This window comes from Palaemon carinicauda, chromosome 2 (assembly GCF_036898095.1).
Source record: "Palaemon carinicauda isolate YSFRI2023 chromosome 2, ASM3689809v2, whole genome shotgun sequence".
In the NCBI taxonomy this organism is placed as follows: domain Eukaryota; kingdom Metazoa; phylum Arthropoda; class Malacostraca; order Decapoda; family Palaemonidae; genus Palaemon; species Palaemon carinicauda.
In genome coordinates, this window is record NC_090726.1 from 161,478,342 (window position 1) to 161,498,276 (window position 19,935).

General features: G+C 50.2%; 1 protein-coding gene across 4 annotated transcripts in view; it reads right to left on the bottom strand.

Moving 5' to 3' along the window:
* Nucleotides 1–19,935, bottom strand: part of LOC137628396 (serine-rich adhesin for platelets-like) — a 162,544-nt gene that overhangs the window by 142,522 nt on the left and 87 nt on the right. For all 4 annotated transcript variants that reach the window (XM_068359565.1, XM_068359571.1, XM_068359557.1 and 1 more), the window contains exon 1: nucleotides 19,775–19,935. This exon is cut by the window's right edge and continues 87 nt beyond it. The gene's annotated coding sequence lies outside the window, so the exon portion shown is untranslated. The remainder of the gene's footprint in view (nucleotides 1–19,774) is intronic.

The following is a 19,935-nucleotide window of genomic DNA, read 5'->3' on the forward strand; positions in this document are numbered from 1 at the left end:
TGACAGATGGCCTTGCCAGGAAGATATGTAAAATGACAAATTTGAAAGTAATTCATAATTTGCCTAATGATCTAAACCTTGATCTCTTTATAGGGAATATACTTTTGGCAAAACTGGAAGACTAGTCATAAGACTTTTAGCGAGGTATAACTACCCGCCAACCAGTTGGGGGGGGGGGGGGGTACCGGCTACCCCGCTCACACGCATACCTATGTTCTATGGTCACTTTTGATTGCAAGCAGGACTTGCAGGGGGATAGGTGCTGGCAGGACAAACTTGTGTAAAGAGCTCAAAGTTTGTCTTTTTTGTATACATCCTTTCCCACTTCTATGTGGGGTCGATGTTTCTGGTCAGCTTTCTCCATCTACCTCTGTCCCACACCTCATCAACGGTTAAACCCTTTGATCGAAGGTCATCCTTGATACAGTCCACCCACCTTCGCTTTGGTCTCCCTCTCCTTCTCGTTGCCTGTACCTCCATTTCCATCACTTTCCTCCCAATATCCTGTTCATCTCTTCTCATGACATGACCATACCACCTCAGCCTACTTTCTTGGATCTTATCTGATAGTTTTCTAACTCCTGTGGTACCCCTAATTACCTCACTCCATATCTTATCTCCTCTTGTCACCCCACACATCCATCTCCACATTCTCATCTCTGCCCCATCCATCTCCACATTCTCATCTCTGCCCCATCCATCTTCTTCTCTTCTGTCTTCTTTATTAGCCACGTCTCTGCTCCATACATCATTGCCGGTCTCACAACTCTCCTGTGTACTTTACCTTTCAACTTAATACCCTTACTTAAATGGCCTTAGTTTTTATTGTTAGGAAAAATACAAATTATCTACGAATTTGTCATTAGTATTTTTCCTAACAATACAAACCTTGAGCTCTTTCTGATTATACTCACTGACCATAGTTGTTTTGGCTAATTTTTCATGGCCGGATGCCTCTCCTGCCGCCAACCCTCCCCATTTACCCAGGCTTGGGACCAGCGCCAAGTTGAGGCTGGCTTGCCCCCCCCTCAGTGGCTGGGTTCGATTTGGTGTTAAGTAGCGATTGGAGTAACGCCTAGGATACCATATGGGCATCCATAGCAATTCATGTCAACCAAGGAATCAAGCACAAAGTTCAAGCATTTGCAGGCTTCTTCCAGTTTTCTCGTATCAAAGGAAAAATCCTTTGCAATATGGGAAAACTAGAAGAAGCCTGCAAATCGGCTTGGAAGCCCTGAGAGACAGCAAAATGGTTTAATGATTGTCAGTTGGTGATCATTGAGCCACTGATGATCAGCGATCGATCGCAGACCGGTGATTGGTGAGCTAGAGATCAGCAAACTGACGATTGGCTGGTCAGAGATCAGCGAGCCGAGGTCCATGATAGAAGAGACGAGCTGCCCATCGGCGATCTAGTGATCAGCAAGATAATGACTGGTTATTGACTAGCAATCGGTGATCGGCACGCTAGCAATCGGCGAGACTGGAGGTCAATGATCAGAGAGAGAGATGAGCTAGCAATTGGTGAGCTAGTGATCAACAAACGGTAATCTAGCGATCAGTCGGTTGATGATATCTCATTGGTGGAAGATGAGCTAGAAATTGGCGATCGTTCTAATGATAGGCTGTTTGCAACGTTCAGATCGTGTTTGCTGACAGTGGTACTGTCAGGAAAAAACTCCTGAAGAGAAAGGGACCACGAGGTTCCCTGTGAAGTCTCAAACGATGGTAGATGTGGTTGATTCGCCTTGGAGGATGGAATCTTCAGGATCTTGACCCGTTCTGTGAAGCCACTTCCCTTTTTTTCCCGGCGGGTGTGTTGTAATGCGTTTGAGGGGAGGGGAAATGGGGCAATCGTGACCTGTCAGCAAGTTATTCTTTTGGATTCTCGTGCGAGTGCGCAGGAGAGTACTGAAGCGTTGGCGCACAGGATGATGCTGGTGCTCAGTTTCTGCTGAAGCGCAGTTTTCAGTGAATGCGCAGAAGAGCGCTAGCGAGCAGGCAAGAGCTGGCGCATTGGCGAGCGCTGGATCTGAGAACACAAGTGCACCGGAGAGCGTTAGCGTGCAGCTTCTCCAGAATGTGCAGGATCATGGGCACGGTCGCGCGAGCGCTGGATCTAAGAGCGTTGGTGTGCAGTAAGGTGCTGTGCCGTCTCCCTACAAAATGAAGTTTTTACGATAAAACAAAGTTTTATGAATATTTACCTGGCAGTTAAAATATATATATATATATATATATATATATATATATATATATATATATATATATATATATATATATATATATATAGCTATAGTCTCTGTCGTCCAGCAGAATTTTTCAAAATTCCCGGCAACCCCCGAGTGGTGGTTGTGCGGTTAGGTGGTTAACAACCCTTACAGGGTGGTACTTGGAATCATTCACGTTTTCTGTTCCTCAGATCATCTTTGCCCGACCTGTCTCCTGAGAGGTGGGTGGGACTTGAAATATATATATAACTGCCAGGTAAGTATTCATAAAACTTTGTTTTATCATAAAAACTTCACTTTTACAAATAGAACTTACCTGGCAGTTATATATATATATAGCTGATTCACACATTTGGAGGTGGGTGAAAGACAGCCAACATCGTTGGGAAACAACAATAAGTCGTAGGAAAAAACACCTTGATTCCTTACCTGCTAAGGTAGCTGACTTCGAAGGTTCCTGCCTCTTGAGTCGCTTTCCCTTAGGAGTGCCAGCCCGGTGGAGACCTGTCATGCTGAAACAACTCAATCGAGTCTGTCAAACGGGGTGAGACCAACAACATGACTAGACATCTGCACTACCTATCCCCCTTTTATAATCTGCAACCTTACTCAATCTAACAACCTAACCTTGCAGAATAGATATTTTACTATCTAGCTAGACTGAGGGCACTGTACCGCAAGTCCGAGTCCTCAGACAACCATAAAAACCAAAACCCAATCACAGGCATACCGTAAAAGTTAAGGTTGAGGGGAGGTAGTAACTCCTTTACCCAATACAGAAACAGTAGCTATGTATGGGCCCAAAGTGTAACACTTTTCATAATCTACTCTTACCTCCCTGAGGTAACGAGAAGCAAACACAGAGTTGCTTCTCCAAAACGTTGCGTCCATTATCTGTTTAAATGACATATTCTTTCGATATGCCAGTGAAGTAGCAATGGCTCTCACCTCGTGAGCCCTTACTTTTAATAGACCGAAGTTCTCCTCCTCACAAAAGAGGTGAGCTTCTCTTATTGTCTCCCTCAAGAAGAATGATAATGCATTCTTCGAGAGGGGCTTTTGTGGATCCTTCACCGAACACCATAAAGAATTGGATGCACCTCTTACATTCTTTGTTCGTGATAAATATACCCTGAGGGCTCTAACTGGGCAGAGGAGCCTCTCCTCCTCTTGGCCCACCACATTTGTGAGGTTATGAACCTCAAACGTCCCCGGCCAGCGTTTGGATGGGTTCTCATTCTTAGCGAGGAAGTCGATCCTTAACGCACATACTGCTCTATCCTGGTTGAAGCCCACCTATTTCTCAATAGCGTGAATCTCGCTGACCCTTTTTGCTGTGACCAGAGCCATCAAGAAGAGGGTTTTCTTAGTCGCATCTCTTAAGAGTCGCTTGTGAGATGGGTTCGAACTTCCTGCTTCATAAGAACTTCAAAACTACATCCAAATTCCAAGCCGGGGGTCTCAATTGAGTCTGCTTAGTTGTTTCAAACGACTTTAAGAGATCTTTCAAGTCTCTATCCTGCGTTAAGTCTATGCCTCTGTGCCTAAAGACAGCCGAAAGCATACTACTGTACCCTTTAATGGTGGATACGGCCAGCTTAGAGTCTTGCCTGAGGAACAACAGAAAATCTGCTATCTGGCTCACAGAGGTAGTGGTTAAAGACACTTTGAGCTGCTTACACCACAATCTAAAGGTCTCCCACTTTGTTTGATAGACTCTCTGTGAAGAGACCCTCCTCGCTCTGGCGATTGCTCTTGCAGCTTGTGTAGAAAAGCCTCTCGCTCTGACAAGCTTCTCGATAGTCTGAAGGCAGTCAGTTGTAGAGCGAGGGGGTTTTGATGATACCTCTCGAAGTGGGGCCGAGGCTTCTCAGAAAGTCCACTAACATCTCCACCACCTCTGTGAACCATTCTCTTGCTGGCCAGAATGGAGCTATCAAGATCATTCTTCCTGCCTCGAAGAGAGCGAATTTCTTGACGACTACGTTGATAATCTTGAACGGGGGGAACGCATAGGTGTCTATCCCTGTCCAGTCCATCAAGAAGGCGTCTACTGCTATCGCTTCCTCATCCGGGACTAGGGAGCAGTAGTTGGGGATCCTCTTGTTCTGGTTGGAAGCGAAGAGGTCTATTGAAGGCCTCCCCCATAACTTCCACAGCCTCTGGCAAACCTGATGGTTGAGGGTACATTCTGTGGGTAGAACCTGCCCTTTCCTGCTGAGCATGTCTGCTCTTACATTCTTCTGTCCCTGCACGAATTTTGTTAAAAGCTCTACACCATTCTCCTTCGCCCACAGAAGGTGCTCTCTTGCTGTTTCGTACAGGGACAGAGAGTGAGTTCCCCCTTGCTTCCTGATGTAAGCCAAGGCCGTGGTGTTGTCTGAATTGACCTCTACTATCCTCCCCGAAACGGAGTCTTTGTAGGCTTTCAGTCCTAACAGAATCGCCATCAACTCTTTCCTGTTGATGTGCAATTCGCTCTGTTCCGCTCCCCAAGAGCCTGAGACCTCCTTGCTTCACAGTGTTGCTCCCCATCCTGACTCCGAAGTGTCTGAGAACAACACTAGGTCTGGGTTCTTCCTGAACAGGGAGATTCCTTCCCCTAAAATTGACGGATCCAGCTACCAACTCAGATGACTATTGATTTCTGCTGGAATGGGGAAGGAAAAGGAGTCCTCCTGATTCTTCCTGTCCCAGACTCTTGAAACTAAGTGTTGTAGAGGTCTGAGATGCAGTCTTCCCAGAGCGACAAACTGCTCGAGCGAGGAGAGGGTTTCCAGCAAACTCATCCAATCCCTCGCCGAGCACTTCTGTCTCCCCAGGAATTCCTGCACCTTCCCAAGGCCCCTGGTCTGCCTTTCTTGGGAGGGAGAAGCCCGAAAACGAACTGAGTCCAGAACTATCCCTATGGGACTTCTCCTTGTTGATGATGAGACCCAGTTCCTGGGCCATCATAAGTCTTGCGTAGGTCCTCCAGACACTTTTCCTTCGACCAGGATCTTATCAGCCAGTTGTCCATGTATAGGGATACTCTTATCCCTTCTTGATGAAGCCATCCCGCCACGTTTGCCATTACTCTGGTGAAATCTTGAGGAGCCGTATTGAGGCCGAAACAAAGGGCCTTGAATTGAAAGCACTTGCCCTGGACCATGAATCTTGGGAACTTCCTTGAAGTCAGATGGATGGGGATATGAAAGTAAGTGTCCTTTAAGTCCAGAGACACCATCCAGTCCCCTGGAAGTACCGCTGCCAGCACCGAGTGAGTCATCTCCATGGTAAACATGACAAATTCGAAGATAATTTGTATTTTTCCTAACCATACAAACCTTAGCTATTTACAGAGGGTTTACCTTTTAGCGCAGCTGAAATGACGAGCCAATAGTTTTAACGAGGGTTAATTACCCCCGCGCTAGTTAGCGGGGGGTGGGGAAGGGTAGCTTGCTACCCCTCCCCCCTCCACACACCGGTGACTTGCTTCACTTCACTTAGAGGTAGGACTTGACTTGGGGGTCAGGGATGGCGGGCACATATGTGTAAATAGCTAAGGTTTGTATGGTTAGGAAAAATACAAATTATCTTCGAATTTGTCATTTGTTCCGTAACCGAAATACAAACCACGCTATTTACAGAGGGTGACTTACCCCTTAGGAAGGATGGAAAGTCCCCAGCCTTACTGACTTCGGCTTGCCCGGGGGCTCGATCCCTCAGTGAGCAGCACTAGAGAGAGGGAGCCCCTGTACCTCAAAAGTTCCTAGCATCGCTAGGAACGAGTGGCCTACATAAGCAGTGTGAGGAGGAGAGTGTGACTCGTCCTATGAAGTTGACCTTGAGACCTTCAGATAGGAATTCTAGGATAGGACGTTCCCCATACCACCTCGTCAGGGTATGGGAGACGCAACAGTATTAAGCTTAATACTAGGAGCACAAAGAAGCATGGGTTACCTGCAGAGGTCGAGGTCAGCTATGCGAGGACCAGGATGCTGCTTCCCCAAGAGAGGGGAGAATGAAGAAAGAAGTAAGGGTCAGACATACTCTTTCATTCACACAGACTAAGACCGGGTAACAACGCCCTCAACCTACTGCTACTTGTCCAAAAAGGAGCCTGAGGTTAGACCAGCTGTTGTGCAGCCACCACAGGGCCGATAGAAAACGTATCGAGGCTCCTGTGGGTCACGTCTTGCAGGTAGTGGGCTGTGAAGGTCGTTTGACGCTTCCAGACCCCAGCTTGAAGTACCTGCGTCACAGAGAAGTTTCTCTTGAAGGCCAGGGATGTAGCAATACCCCTGACATCGTGGGCCCGAGGGCGACGTGACGGAGGAGGGTCAGGATTCAGGGCATGGTGGATAACCCTCCGAATCCAAGCTGAGATGGTGTTCCTGGTGACCCTCCTCTTTGTCCTGCCTGTGCTCACAAACAAAGCTCGCACATGAGGACGGACTGCAGCCGTTCTCTTCAAGTAGTGCCTCAGACACCTCACTGGACATAGTAGCAGCTGGTCTGGGTCGTTTGTTACAGAACGGAGACTCGCGATCCTGAAAGAGTCGAACCGAGGATCCGGCACTCCAGGATTCTGAGTCTTGGCCACAAACTCAGGGACGAACCTGAACGTTACCTCCCCCCATCCCCTTGAATGGGCGATGTCGTACGAGAGACCATGAAGTTCACTAACTCGCTTGGCCGAAGCCAAGGCGAGTAGGAAAGCCGTCTTCCAAGACAGGTGGCGATCAGAGGCCTGGCGTAATGGCTCGAAGGGAGGTCTCTTAAGAGACCTGAGGACTCGAACCACGTTCCAAGGAGGGGGTCTCACTTCCGACTGGGGGCAGGTAAGCTCATAGCTACGTATGAGTAAAGAGAGTTCTAGCGATGAAGAAATATCCACGCCCTTCAATCTGAAGGCCAAGCTTAAGGCTGAGCGATAGCCTTTCACTGCCGAGACAGAAAGGCGCATTTCTTCTCGCAGATACACGAGGAAGTCCGCTATTGCTGGAATAGTGGCATCGAGTGGAGAGATACCCCTTCCACGACACCAACCACTAAAGACTCTCCACTTTGCTTGGTAGACTCCCTCGGAGGACCTTCGCAGGTGCCGAGACATTCTCTCCGCAACCTGTTGCAAAAAGACTCTCTCCGCGAGGAGACTCTGGATAGTCTCCAGGCGTGAAGCCGAAGCGAGGCTACGGCCCTGTGAGGGACGCCGGAGTGGAGTTGTCTGAGAAGCTCGTGTCGTGGAGGAAGCTCCCTTGGGAGTTCCGTCAGGAGGTGCAGAGGGTCCGGAAACCATTCCGCGTGATGCCATAGCGGAGCTACCAGAGTCATGGAACAGTTGACCGATAGTCTGGTCCTGTTGAGCACCCTTCTCATCAGACAGAATGGTGGGAAGGCGTACACGTCGATGTTGTCCCACCGTTGATGGAAAGCATCTTGCCAGAGTGCCTTGGGGTCCGGGACTGGTGAGCAGTACAGGGGCAGCTTGAAGTTCAAGGCTGTCGCGAACAAGTCCACAGTCGGGGAACCCCACAAAGTCAGGACTTTGTTGGCTATCTGAGGATCCAAAGACCACTCGGTACTCACTATCTGCGAAGCCCTGCTCAGACTGTCGGCGAGCACATTCCTCTTGCCAGGAATGAAGCGAGCTGATAGTGTTATTGAGGGGGTTTCGGTCCACCTCAGAGTCTCTACTGCAAGATGGGATAGCTGTTGCGAAAAAGTGCCTCCCTGCTTGCTGATATAAGCCACTACCGTGGTGTTGTCGCTCATCACCACCACGGAGTGACCCGCCAGGGACCGTTGGAACTGCTGAAGAGCCAGAAAGACGGCCTTCAATTCTAGCAGGTTGATGTGTAGGCACTTTTCTGATTCTGACCAAAGGCCTGAGGCCCTCTGGTTCGGAACGTGCGCCCCCCACCCTTCTTTTGACGCGTCCAAAAACAGAGTCAATTCCGGGGGGAGGACGAAAAGACTCACTCCCTTCCGCAGGTTCTCGTCGGCCAGCCACCACCGCAAGTCCGTCTGTTCCAGAGACACCATTGGGATCAGAATGTCCGGGGAATCGGATCCTTGATTCCACCGGGACTTGAGCCGCCATTGAAGGGATCTCATCCTGAGGCGGCTGTTTGGAACCAGACGGGCCAGGGAGGATAGGTGGCCTAAGAGACGCAACCACGATTGGGCGGGGAGTTCTTTTCGCCTGAGGAAGGGTTCCGCCACCCTCCTCAACCTTGCTATCCGGTCGTCTGATGGAAAGGCTTTGTGGAGATTGGTGTCTATTAGCATGCCTAGATAAACCAGTCGTTGGGACGGCTGCAGAGAGGACTTCTAGAGGTTTACCACGATCCCCAGATCCTGGCAAAGATCCAGAAGCCTGTCTCGGTGCCGAAAAAGGGTCGACTCCGAGTCTGCTAGGATCAGCCAATCGTCCAGGTAACGAAGGAGACGAATGCCGTTCCTGTGCGCCCAAGATGAAATCGGGGTGAACACTCTGGTGAACCCCTGAGGAGCTGTGGAGAGACCGAAACACAGCACCTTGAACTGGTAGATCTTGTTGTCCAGGCAGAATCTCAGGTACTTCCTGGAAGACGGATGGATTGGGATCTGGAAGTACGCGTCCTTTAGATCCAGTGTACACATGAAGTCTTGTGGTCTCACCGCAAGTCTGACCGTGTCTGCTGTCTCCATGCTGAACCGGGTTTGTTTGACAAACCTGTTCAGAGCTGAGAGATCGATGACGGGTATCCAGCCTCCAGTAGCTTTCTCTACAAGAAAGAGTCGACTGAAGAAGCCTGGGGAGCCGTCCACGACCTCCTGGAGAGCACCCTTCTCGAGCATGGTCTCGACTTCGGCCTGAAGGGCCAGCCCCTTTGCCGATCCCGTGGCATAGGAGCTCAACGACACTGGATTCGCTGTCAGGGGAGGTTGAGATGTTGTGAACGGGACGCGATAACCTTGACCGATCACAGAGACCGTCCAAGCATCGGCCCCGTGTTGCTGCCACCTGCGGACGCAACGCTGAAGGCATCCCCCCACAGGTGGACATGCAGGGGGACTGCCACCCCTAGGGCTTGCGGCCGCGGCCGCCACCCCTAGGAGTCTTGCCTCCCCTGGAGGACTTACCGCCCCTCTTGACCTTGGCTGGAAAGGGCTGGGGCTTAGACACCACTTTCTTAGCTGCCGGTGCCTGTTTGGGAGCCTTACGAGGCTGTTGCTGCTGTTGTGGCGGGGCTGGAGGCTTATAGGGCCGAGTTGTAAGGGCCCTGTGGAGGAGGGAGTCCGTGCTGGATTTCCACAACCTCTCAGCCGTTCGCTCCATGTCCTGAGGCTCAAACAGGCTCTCCCCCAGGAGGGAAGCATGTCGGAGCCTACACACATCTACGGCGGGGACCTTCGGATGGAATCTCTCGGACACAGCATCGCGACGCTTCAACACCGAGTTGGCCCACAGGGTGGTAACCTGGTGCGCCAAAAACTTGATGGAGCGGGTGCCCGAGAGCAAGAAGGTCTCTAGGGCCTTCCTATTGGTCTCCTTGGACAAGTCCTCCGATCGCAATAGGATGCCCAGAGATCCTATCCAGAAGTCCAGCCACGAAGTGGCCTGCATGGCACACTTAGCGACCTTCTCGTGGTTAAGGATCTCTGCCGCCGACACCTGCCGGGCAGAGAGTTTCTCAAGGGGAACTCCCTTCGCCAGCTCCTCCACAGAGTGATGGAGAGGAAGAGCGAGGTTGTGCTCACCCAGGATCTCGAAATACCTCCTCTGCTGGAGGCGAGGAGGAGGGATGAGCTTGTTCCCGGCAGTGGAACGACTGGAGGAGGCAAGAAGTGCGAGCTGAGCGTTGGCCCTAGCCCTGGCACTCTTCAGCCCCCGAGACCAGGGCAGAGCTGCACTGGTCTTAGAGGCCTTCCGAACGTCAAACACTTCATCCAGAATCGTGTCTTTGCCTTCACGGGGGGCAATGACTGGATCCATAAGCCTGTTAAGTTGCCTTATCAGGCTTAGGACCTGCCAGAAGGCATGTTCGGACTCTTGCTGTTCTCCTCCCTGCGGGCTGGCAGCTAAGTCTCCTGCCCCAGGAATCTCTTCCTAGGGTGATACGTGGACATTACCCTGGGTAGTCGTGGGTTCCTGACGAATCCTTGCAGAGGATTTAGGGACGGTCTTGGAATCCTTGGATTCCCTCTTGGGAGGGATACAGGATCCCAACAACGAGGTTCGAGGGGCCCCTTCCTCACGAGACGATTCTCCTGCCTGAAGCGAAGTCTCCCCCCCTGGTGCCGAGGGGAAGACTACCGCCCCACTGGACTCACCTGAGGACGGAAAGGCCTCGTCCACGGGAGAAGGAGAGAGTACTCGTGCAGGAGAAGGGACCTTCGCGACCGACCTCTTGGGAACCAACTTCGCCCTGGAGGAAGTTACCACGAAGTCCACTCCTCTCTTTCTCTTCAGCGTAGGAGAGACAGCCGTTGGTTTGTTACCCTGGCCGGCGAGTGCTGGTTTTATAACCCTCACTAATGCCCGTGCCAGAGGACCAAACCAAGTCTGCTGCTCCAAGGACACAGAGTCCGAAATCCTCGCTAAAGGGAAAGGGATCGGGCGATCCTTTGGAGTGGACACGACGGTACCTGCCTGAAAAGAAGGTGGGGAAGAATGCTGTGCTAACCTCTCCTCGTCCTGCACTACCAACCTGTGTTTGGATGGAGGTGATCCCGAGTGCCGTCTAGGAGCACGCGTTCCTGCTGCTACCACCGGCTGCGAAATTCGCCGCGAACGATGGTCGCGCGAGGGCGAATGGTCGCGCGAAGGCGAATGGTCGCGCGGGCGAGCGATCGTGCGGGCGCGCAGGTGGATGATTGCGCGGGCGCACAGTCGTGCGGTCGCGCAGGCGAGTGGGCGCGAGGGTGGGCAGGTAAATGAACGCGTGTCCGAGGCGACGAACGCAAGCGTTGGCGCGACGGCGAGGGAACTCGCTGCCGCGTAGGTGAGGAAGATCGCTGGCGATGTAGATCCAAAGGCGATCGATGACGAGCTGGTGAGTGCAGTCGCTCAAGTTGGCGATGGCGCTATGTGGCATGTCGACGCACTGGCGTGCGATGGTGAACAGCATGCGCAGGTGAATGACCACGTAATGGTAAGCGATGGCGAGCAGCATGCGCAGGTGAATGATCGCGTGATGGGGTGCGATGGTGATCAGCATCCGCAGGAGGGCGATCGTGCAGGGGCGAGCGATGGCGAGCAGCATGCGCAGGAGGGCGATCGTGCAGGGGCGAGCGATGGCGAGCAGCATGCGCAGGTGGCCGATCGCGTGATGGGGTGCGATGGTGATCAGCATCCGCAGGAGGGCGATCGTGCAGGGGCGAGCGATGGTGAGCAGCATGCGCAGGAGGGCGATCGTGCAATGGCGAGCGATGGCGAGCAGCATGCGCAGGCGGGCGATCGCGCGATGGCGAGCTAGAAGCTGGCGAACCATGTTACTTCAGGAGCGTTGGAGAACGTTGGCGCGCTAGCTGTCGCTGTTGAATAGGCGATACTAAGATCGCCTGTGCGCGCTGGCAAGCAGGCGAACGCTGGCGAGGAGGTAATCGCTGGCGCGTAGGTGATCGCTGGCGAGCTGGAGAACGCTGGCGAGCAGAAGGTCGACGCGTGTCATGTGAAAGGACAGGTGGCGCGGCGCGTTCACGAGCAGGAACTGGGAGATCGCTGGCGCGTTGGCGAACATGTGTTTTTGACACACGCGCAGCACGATGTTGCGTAGCCACAGGACCAGGCAGATGGTGAGCAGGGAGTTCAGCAGGAACTAAAGGGTGGTCAGAGACCGCAGGGCGATGGTCCTCAAATGAGCGCTGACGCTCAGAAGAGAGCTGACGAGCAGGAGAGCGCTGACGAGGGGGGCGAACATCAGGAGAGAGCCGACGAGCAGGTGAGCGTCGGTGAGCAGGAGATCGTCGACGAGCAGGAGAGCGCTGAAGATCAGGAGAGCGCTGGCGAGCAGGAGAGCACTTGTGCGCTAGCACTGCTCGCGTAAGGGAAGGATCCCTTAGCCCCGAAGGGACCGTTGCCCGTCGGGTGACGAGTTCTCCAGAAGGCGAAGATCTGGCAGGAGATGGTGAGCGGTCTGCAGAGAGGTTCAAGGAGGGCGGAGCTGTAGGTTGAGGCTGACGAGGAGAGTCCCCCCCGGAGGATGAAGACCCAAAAAGGCGCCTCTTAGTCCCCCTGTAAGGGGAAGGGAGGCCCTTGTGGCGTAGCGGACGGTGAGCCTTACGGCGGAGCCGGCCTCGGGGAAGATCGTCGGGACCATCGGTCCTCCGAAGGGGAGTCTCCGTTAAAGCACTTCCCTCAGAAGGAAGCTGAGCAGCAGCCGAGACCGAAGGACTCACTTCCCCCTTCGAAGGATGTACGGAAGGAGGAGGAGAGCCTTTAGCACCATCACCCGCAACAGCACCTGCGGCGGAAGGCCCAGCCACGTCGGAGGCCTCTGTCACCACGACGTCGACAATAGACAGAGGGTCTACCTCTGCTACCGCCGGCGACTGCTTAACAGCGGCCCCCAACGAGACAAGGTCAATAAGAGCGACCCTGGAGGGCAAGCCCTTAAGCCCCAGGGACGACCAAATCTGTAAAAGATCATCACTGGATAAGGCATTATCAATAACCTCCCCCGGAGGAGGAGGGGGAACCGCCTCGCTATGGGAGGCGACGCCATCTCCCCCCACCGAAGGTCGGGAAACAGAACAAGGGCCTGCGCTCCCACTCGGCCGACTCTCCTTAGGAGGCGGACGAGGGGGAGCTTCGGAGGAGGTTTGGGCGGCGGAAGAAGAGTCCCGAGAACCTTCCTCCTTCAAGGCTAACCCCGGAGGAGAATGGTCTCTCTTAGACTTCTTCTTACGCCGACGGCCAAACCTCTCCCACTGGGAGGCAGACCACTCCCTGCACTCACGGCACATGTTCTCCTGGTCACACCGTCGGCCCCGACATTGAGGGCAGAGGGTGTGCGGATCCGTATTTACGTCCGACATGAAAGTCCCACAAGGACGACCGGCAACTCCAAGGCATGTACGCATTGAAAAGAAATAACTGAAGGTCAACTTCCAACCAACAAACACGCTGAAAAGAAAAAGCAGAAAATTAAAGGCTGTCACGAGGGCGATGAGCAGACACGTCTGATCACCGCCGAGCCAAAAGTGAAGAGAAGCAAGTCACCGGTGTGTGGAGGGGGGAGGGGTAGCAAGCTACCCTTCCCCACCCCCCGCCAACTAGCGCGGGGGTAATTAACCCTCGTTAAAACTATTGGCTCGTCATTTCAGCTGCGCTAAAAGGTAAACCCTCTGTAAATAGCGTGGTTTGTATTTCGGTTACGGAACAATTTGTCTTTTCCACAAAGACGTTCAGAACGCTGACATCTAGAACGGGTCTCCATCCACCCGAGCTCTTGGGCACCAGAAACAGGCAATTGTAGAACCCTGGGGAAAGTTAGTTCCAGGACCGGTTCTATCGCTCCCTTCTCCAGCATCTGGTTCACCAGTTCCAGTAGCGCCCCTTGTTTCACGGCATTCAAGTACTGCGCCACTAAGGCTAGAGGTGTTCTTGAAAACGGAGGCTTCTTTAAGAGGGGGATCTTGTACCCTTCTCTGATATCCGAGAGGGACCAGGCGTCCGACCCTCTTTCCTTCCAGGCATGCCAAAAATGTGACAGCCTTGCTCCTACCGCTGTCAGGAGGACTTGTGCTTCATTTCCTGGTGCGGGCCCTGACCGAACCTCTGTTCGCTCTACTGCCCGTCTCCTGCCTTCTTCCTCTGAACTCCGTTCTAGTAGGAGCTCTACCCCGAAAGGGCTGCTGAAGTTTCCTCTCCTCTTTCTTCAATGATGACGGAATCACCGGTAAAGACTTCCTTGTGGAGCGTGACAGGAGGTTTTGCCCTCTTCTTTAGAACTCCCACAGAGAATAGGGAAGCCAACTCGTTTGCCCCATCTCTAAGAGCCTTGTCCATACAGGCCATAATACTGGTTAGGTCTTCTGTGGCTTGTAAGAGTTCTTTTTTTCTGGCCAGCGTACCCAGAGCCCAGTCTAAAAAGCTGAACACTTTGAAGGCTCGGAAGATTCCCTTGACGAGGTGGTCAAACTCTGACACAGACCACATTACCTTAGCCGAGTTAAGCGCATGTCTTCTGGAAGAATCTACAATGCCGGAGAAGTCCCCCTGGGAGGAGGCAGGCACTCCCAGGCCAAGAGCTTCTCCAGTCTCATATCACATGCCCACCTTAGATGAAACTCGAGCTGGTGGAAACGAGAAGGTGGTCTTCACTGCTTGCCCACGATCCTTCAGTCAGTCATCGATCCTAGCGAGAGCCTTCTTAGCTGAGATGGAGAGCTTCATCTTGATGAAAACCGACTGCTTCTTCGCCCTTTTCCTGCTGAACTGCGACCGAGGAGAACGAGGGGCAGCAGGTTTAAACTCCTCTCCATACAGCTCAAGGAGGGAGCGAGAGAGAACGCTTATAATCAGCAGCCGCATTAGCAGGCTTATCCTCATCCTCCGAAATATCCTCCATGTCTTGCACTCCTTCCAACTCTGTCTCCCTTTGGGCTGAAGGAATTAAGTCGGAGGTTCCTTTAACATCCCGATCACTACCAATCCGGCTTGCATAAGGATCCCTTTCTTCCAGCTGTTTACCTGCGTGCGAGTAGAAAAGCAGATCGTCGGATGCGTCCTGTCGGCGAGGACTGGATGTATCCTGACACCGAAAGACGCGTGCATCCTGGTGCCGCGCGCTGGTAACGTCCTGGCGTCGAGCGCTAGAAGCGTCCTTGTGTCGAGAGGAGGATGCGTCCTGACGTCGAGAGCTGAATGCGTCCTGACGCCGCGAGATGGAAGAGTCCTGGAGAGGCAGGCTGGATGCGTCCTGAGGTCGCGAACGGGAGACAGAAGCGTCCTGACGACGAGAATCGTAAGCGTCCTAGCGTCGTCTAGAGGAAGGAGAAACGCGGCGTCGAGCGCTTGATGAATCGCGGCGCAGTTCCCTGGGAGAGGAGTGACACTGTCTGTCGTCCTGCAAGGGAGAGGAACTCCGTTCCCTCTTACTGGCCGATTTCTTCACCGGTAATTTGTCGTCCTTACGCCTGCCCGACTGGGGGGGAGGGCGGCTAAAAGCCTGAACAAGTGACACCAGTTGTTCTTACATAACGGCCATGAAAGATTTCGCAACCACTGCTGGGTCTGGTGATTCCGAAGGCGAAGGCTGCCGAGTCACGCTGGTAGCAGGAGAAGGCTCTCTCGACGGTACCCTGTCCCCCAAAAGAAGAGGAGATCTCTCCTTCCTTCCATCTCTAGGCTTTGACCTTTTCGCTGGAGCGGCGTCCCAGTCATCGTCGGAAGAAAAAGGTTCTGGGCTACTTGACAGGGGAGAGCGAGAACGGGTCTGGTCAGCGTGCTGTACCCACCTTCTCTAAGTTGGCCTCGAAGCCTCATACTGCCATCTGCGTCTAGGAGAGGGGCTCGGGGAAGAAACCATCACTTCCAACACGCCTTTTCCGTGGCGGTCATGAGCAGCCTTGGAAATAGCAACAGGACTGCTTGAGGCGACGGCTGACCGAGGATATGTACCTCTCACTCCCTTGCAGCCGTCGACGTACCTTCTCCCTTGGTCCTGGGAGCTTGGTAGAGGTCTAGATCTAGGGGCGTGACAAGTTCGATCAGTCGCCACCTCCACTGCACTTTCACATGCACTAATTCCACTTGCACTCTTACCTTTCAAGGCTGCAAGCTGGTCCTTAAGAGCCTTCATCTCAGCCGCCATCCTGGCGTACTGAGGGTCATCTATAGTTACCGTTCCTGTAGAAGGAGCAGGGGCTACTACCTCAGGAGAAGGTTCAACTTCTACAGAAGAATTAGTAATCAAGGGGTCAAAAGAAATATCTAAGCTAACTTCACTAGCAGACTTAGATTTAGATTTAGAAGCCCTCCTGACTTTATCTAACTCTAACTTACGCACATATCGTTTCATATCCAACCATTCCTTTTCGCTTAAAACCTCACATTCTTTGCACCTTTTGAAAAAATCACATAAGCGATTGCCAATTTACAGGTCAGTATACGTCACCAAAAATAAGTCCAATACAGCGACACAGGGAAAGCAAGCGAAAAACTCCAATGGCGGACCAACGATGATGTCAGTCCAACCGGCAGAGATGATCTGAGGAACAGAAAACGGGAATGATTCCAAGTACCACACTGTAAGGGTTATCAACCACCTAACCGCACAACCACCACTCGGCGATTGCCACGAGTTTTAAAAAATTCTGCCGGACGACAGAGACTACAGTATTGCTATATAACTGCCAGGTAAGTTCTATTCGTAAAATACGCGCGCTCACGATTGCGAGCGCACAGGTGGGAAGGCACGCGATTGCGGGCGAAATTTCGCACGTAGGAGAGCATTGGCGAGGGCGCACAGGAGAGAGTACTAGCGCGCGAGTGCTGGCGGGCATGTGCACGAGTGTTGGCGGGCAGGAGATTGATGGCGCATGAGCAGGAAGAATGCTGGCGCACAGGAGGACGGTGGCGTGCGAGAAGAATGCTGGTGGGCAGGAGATTGATGGCGCGCAGGAGGATGGTGGCGTGCCGAAGAATGCTGGAGTGCAGGAGATGGTTGGCATAAAGTGAGCTAATCACCAGTGTGTGAGTGGGACCGGTAGCAAGCTATCCCTCCTACCCCCGTTAACTAGCAGTATGGGTATTACAGGTAACCCTCGCTAAATTTTAATGGTTCGTCATTTCAGCTTCCCAGAAAATAATACCCCTAAAAAAATGTGGAAGGTTTGTATTCCAGTTACGGAACAAACTAATGTTAAAAAAAGCACACAAAATGAGGTAAGTAATCAGAAAAAGGTAGGATATGCCCCAGTGAATTTTTTATCATGTACAGTAGGGTATAACTGCATCATCAAAACAAGATATCTGAAACTCTATGTACAAGTACTGTAGAGACCTAGGGCTTATGCTTAAGGTAAGCAATGTGGCAACAGACACTCGTGCAAAATAGGAGGGAAGAGTTGTAATATAGGGAAAAGTATATAATTACTTATCTACCACTCGGATACAACTTATGTATTTCTATATACAACGCTGTTCATGCCCAACAATTTCCTTCTACTGTACTGCATGCAAATTTTCCTGTAAATGAATGGATGTGCAAAAATTATAATTGACTTGATCTTGCCTTTTCCCAAGAAACCTATTGCAATTGTGCAATCTGTAAAGTATAAAAATTTGTGGCTATCATTTCTGTACCTCAATTTTAAATAATTCACCAAATTGGGCAATCATAGCCATTATGTGACGACGGTCCCTATCACAATCTATCTTAGGCAAGCATCTATCTTCACTTTGTATTTGGTTATCAGCATCATTTTGAAAATTGAGTTCATTCGGTGGTCTCCTGCCTGAGGGTACACTATTCTATCTTATTTCTCTTCCTCTTACAGTACTTTATTTTGAAGTTTTTATAATTTAAATATGAAAGATCTATTTTATTGTTTTTACTGTTCTAAACACAATTCATATTAATTGTTCATTACCTCTCTAGTAGTTTATTTACTTCCTAGATTTCTTTCCTCACAGAGGTATTTTTCCTTGTTGGAGCCCCTGAGCTTGTAACATCCTGCTTTTCCAATTACTGTAGGATTGTGGCTTAGCTTGTAATAATAATAATCAATACATTTCCTATATAACTAAATCATAACATTTCGTAATTCGTAAAACAAGCTCAACAATATTGTATTTCCAAAAAAGATAAACATTTTCCCAATAGAGCAAATTATGAACGTTTACATCTGTCCCAATCAACTGCATACCTCCCGTTAATTTAATCAATGAAAATCACAAGTTATCAGTTTATTATCCCCCTTCAAGTAATATTTAGTTCTACAATGTATCAATAAATTTTACATTAAATATCCTGAATATGCACCATAGGAAGATGAATTACAGCTGCAATTCCACATTCTTAATTAGGTCAGACTACTAGGTCTAGCAGCCTAATGATAGGCCTAGCCTCGCAAAAAATATTCTTCTGCAGTGTATCAATAAATTTTACATTAAATATCATGAATAAACAACACAGGAAGGTGAATAACTGTTGCAACTCCATATTCTAAATGAGTTACTGGTAATATGCCTAGCCTAATAATGGGCCTAGGCTAACAATAGGCCTAACTAACCCTTTCACCCCCAAAGGACGTACCGGTACGTTCTTGCAAAACACAGTTATTTATATATTTTTATATATTTTTGATAATTTTAAGAGAAACTTCAGGCATTTTCCAAAAGAATGAGACCAACCTGACCTCTCTAGGACAAAAATTAAGCCTGTTAGAGCAATTTTAAAAAAATATATAGCTCGAAATTTAACCTTATGGTGGGGGTAAAAGGGTTAATACACAGGAAATTCGGTTTCATTGTAGTGTATTACAGGGCGATGTAACCTAGGAAAACAACCACTTTTTCTTATAGAAAAAATTACGCTCTCTTCGAAAATGACACTCGTTCCCGTCGCAAATGAATAGTTTCAGAAATATATATACATCTATATCCTCCGATAATGGGGGACCCCCAGTGGCAACTCGGGATTTTGGGTGGGGAAAACATACTGGGGAATCGATATATAAACGTAAAACAAGCCTTTTCTTCTCTATAGATTACCTTCTTGAAATTATAATAATCGGAGGAAAATACAAAACAGTATATCTGAATAAACTTTGGAGGCGCCGTTGCAAAGATTGTGTCATGAAAAAATACAGTAACCAGTGCTGCCAACGTCCGATGTAGATCAAATGTTATTTTGTGACCTATCATACTACTAGGCTAGGTTAGGTGGGTTTGTTAGGTTCTGTGCCCTTTTTGTACTTTTTATATATTGGGTAAAACTTATATGGAGAAATTATTTAAAATTCGTATGGAAATATCTATCATTGCTATCGTTAGTAATGTCAGCGTGCCGTTGGTAACTCTGTGTACCATACGTCAACGTTGGTAACACTGTGTATTATTGGTAACGTTGCTAATGTTATCGTTCGCAGTACATTCGTAAGAGAAGTGACACCATGCAACTTAAAGTTAGCCGGATTGGTTGATCTGTTCGTTTCCGATTGAAATGAACAGCAAATTCGGTTAAATCACGTTATTTACTATAGGAAAACATATTTTCTCTTCGAAATCTTACCCTGTAATACAATAAAAAATTACCAGAAATTCATTACTTTCTAGTCATATGATTTAGACTTTCAAAGTAATACGACACCATAAAATAAGGAAGGGGGGGGGGCTGAGAGTAGTAAGGAGTGACCCAATACATTAAGTTAGGTTACGTGACTGATTAATAAGATAGCTAATACTCGTTCCCACTCGCAATATAATCTATCAAGCCATTATTCTTCTCCCCCCCCACAAAAAGGTCTTAAAAACTAATAATTCCCGATAGGAAAGGGCCTCACATCCTTGAAATATGACCCAGATTTCCTTACAACCGGCGAATTAAGTAACGGTAACAACTTACTATAGTCCCACTCCTAGCAGTAGTCCAGTTCCCAAAATCGCATAAGTCAGCCTGTTTCTGTAGCGATGGAAAGGAGTGCCACGGGTTCGACGATTATAATATGGGTCTTCCGTAGGATTAGACATCGTAGGGACGCACGAGCAGGAAATACAATTTCTCAA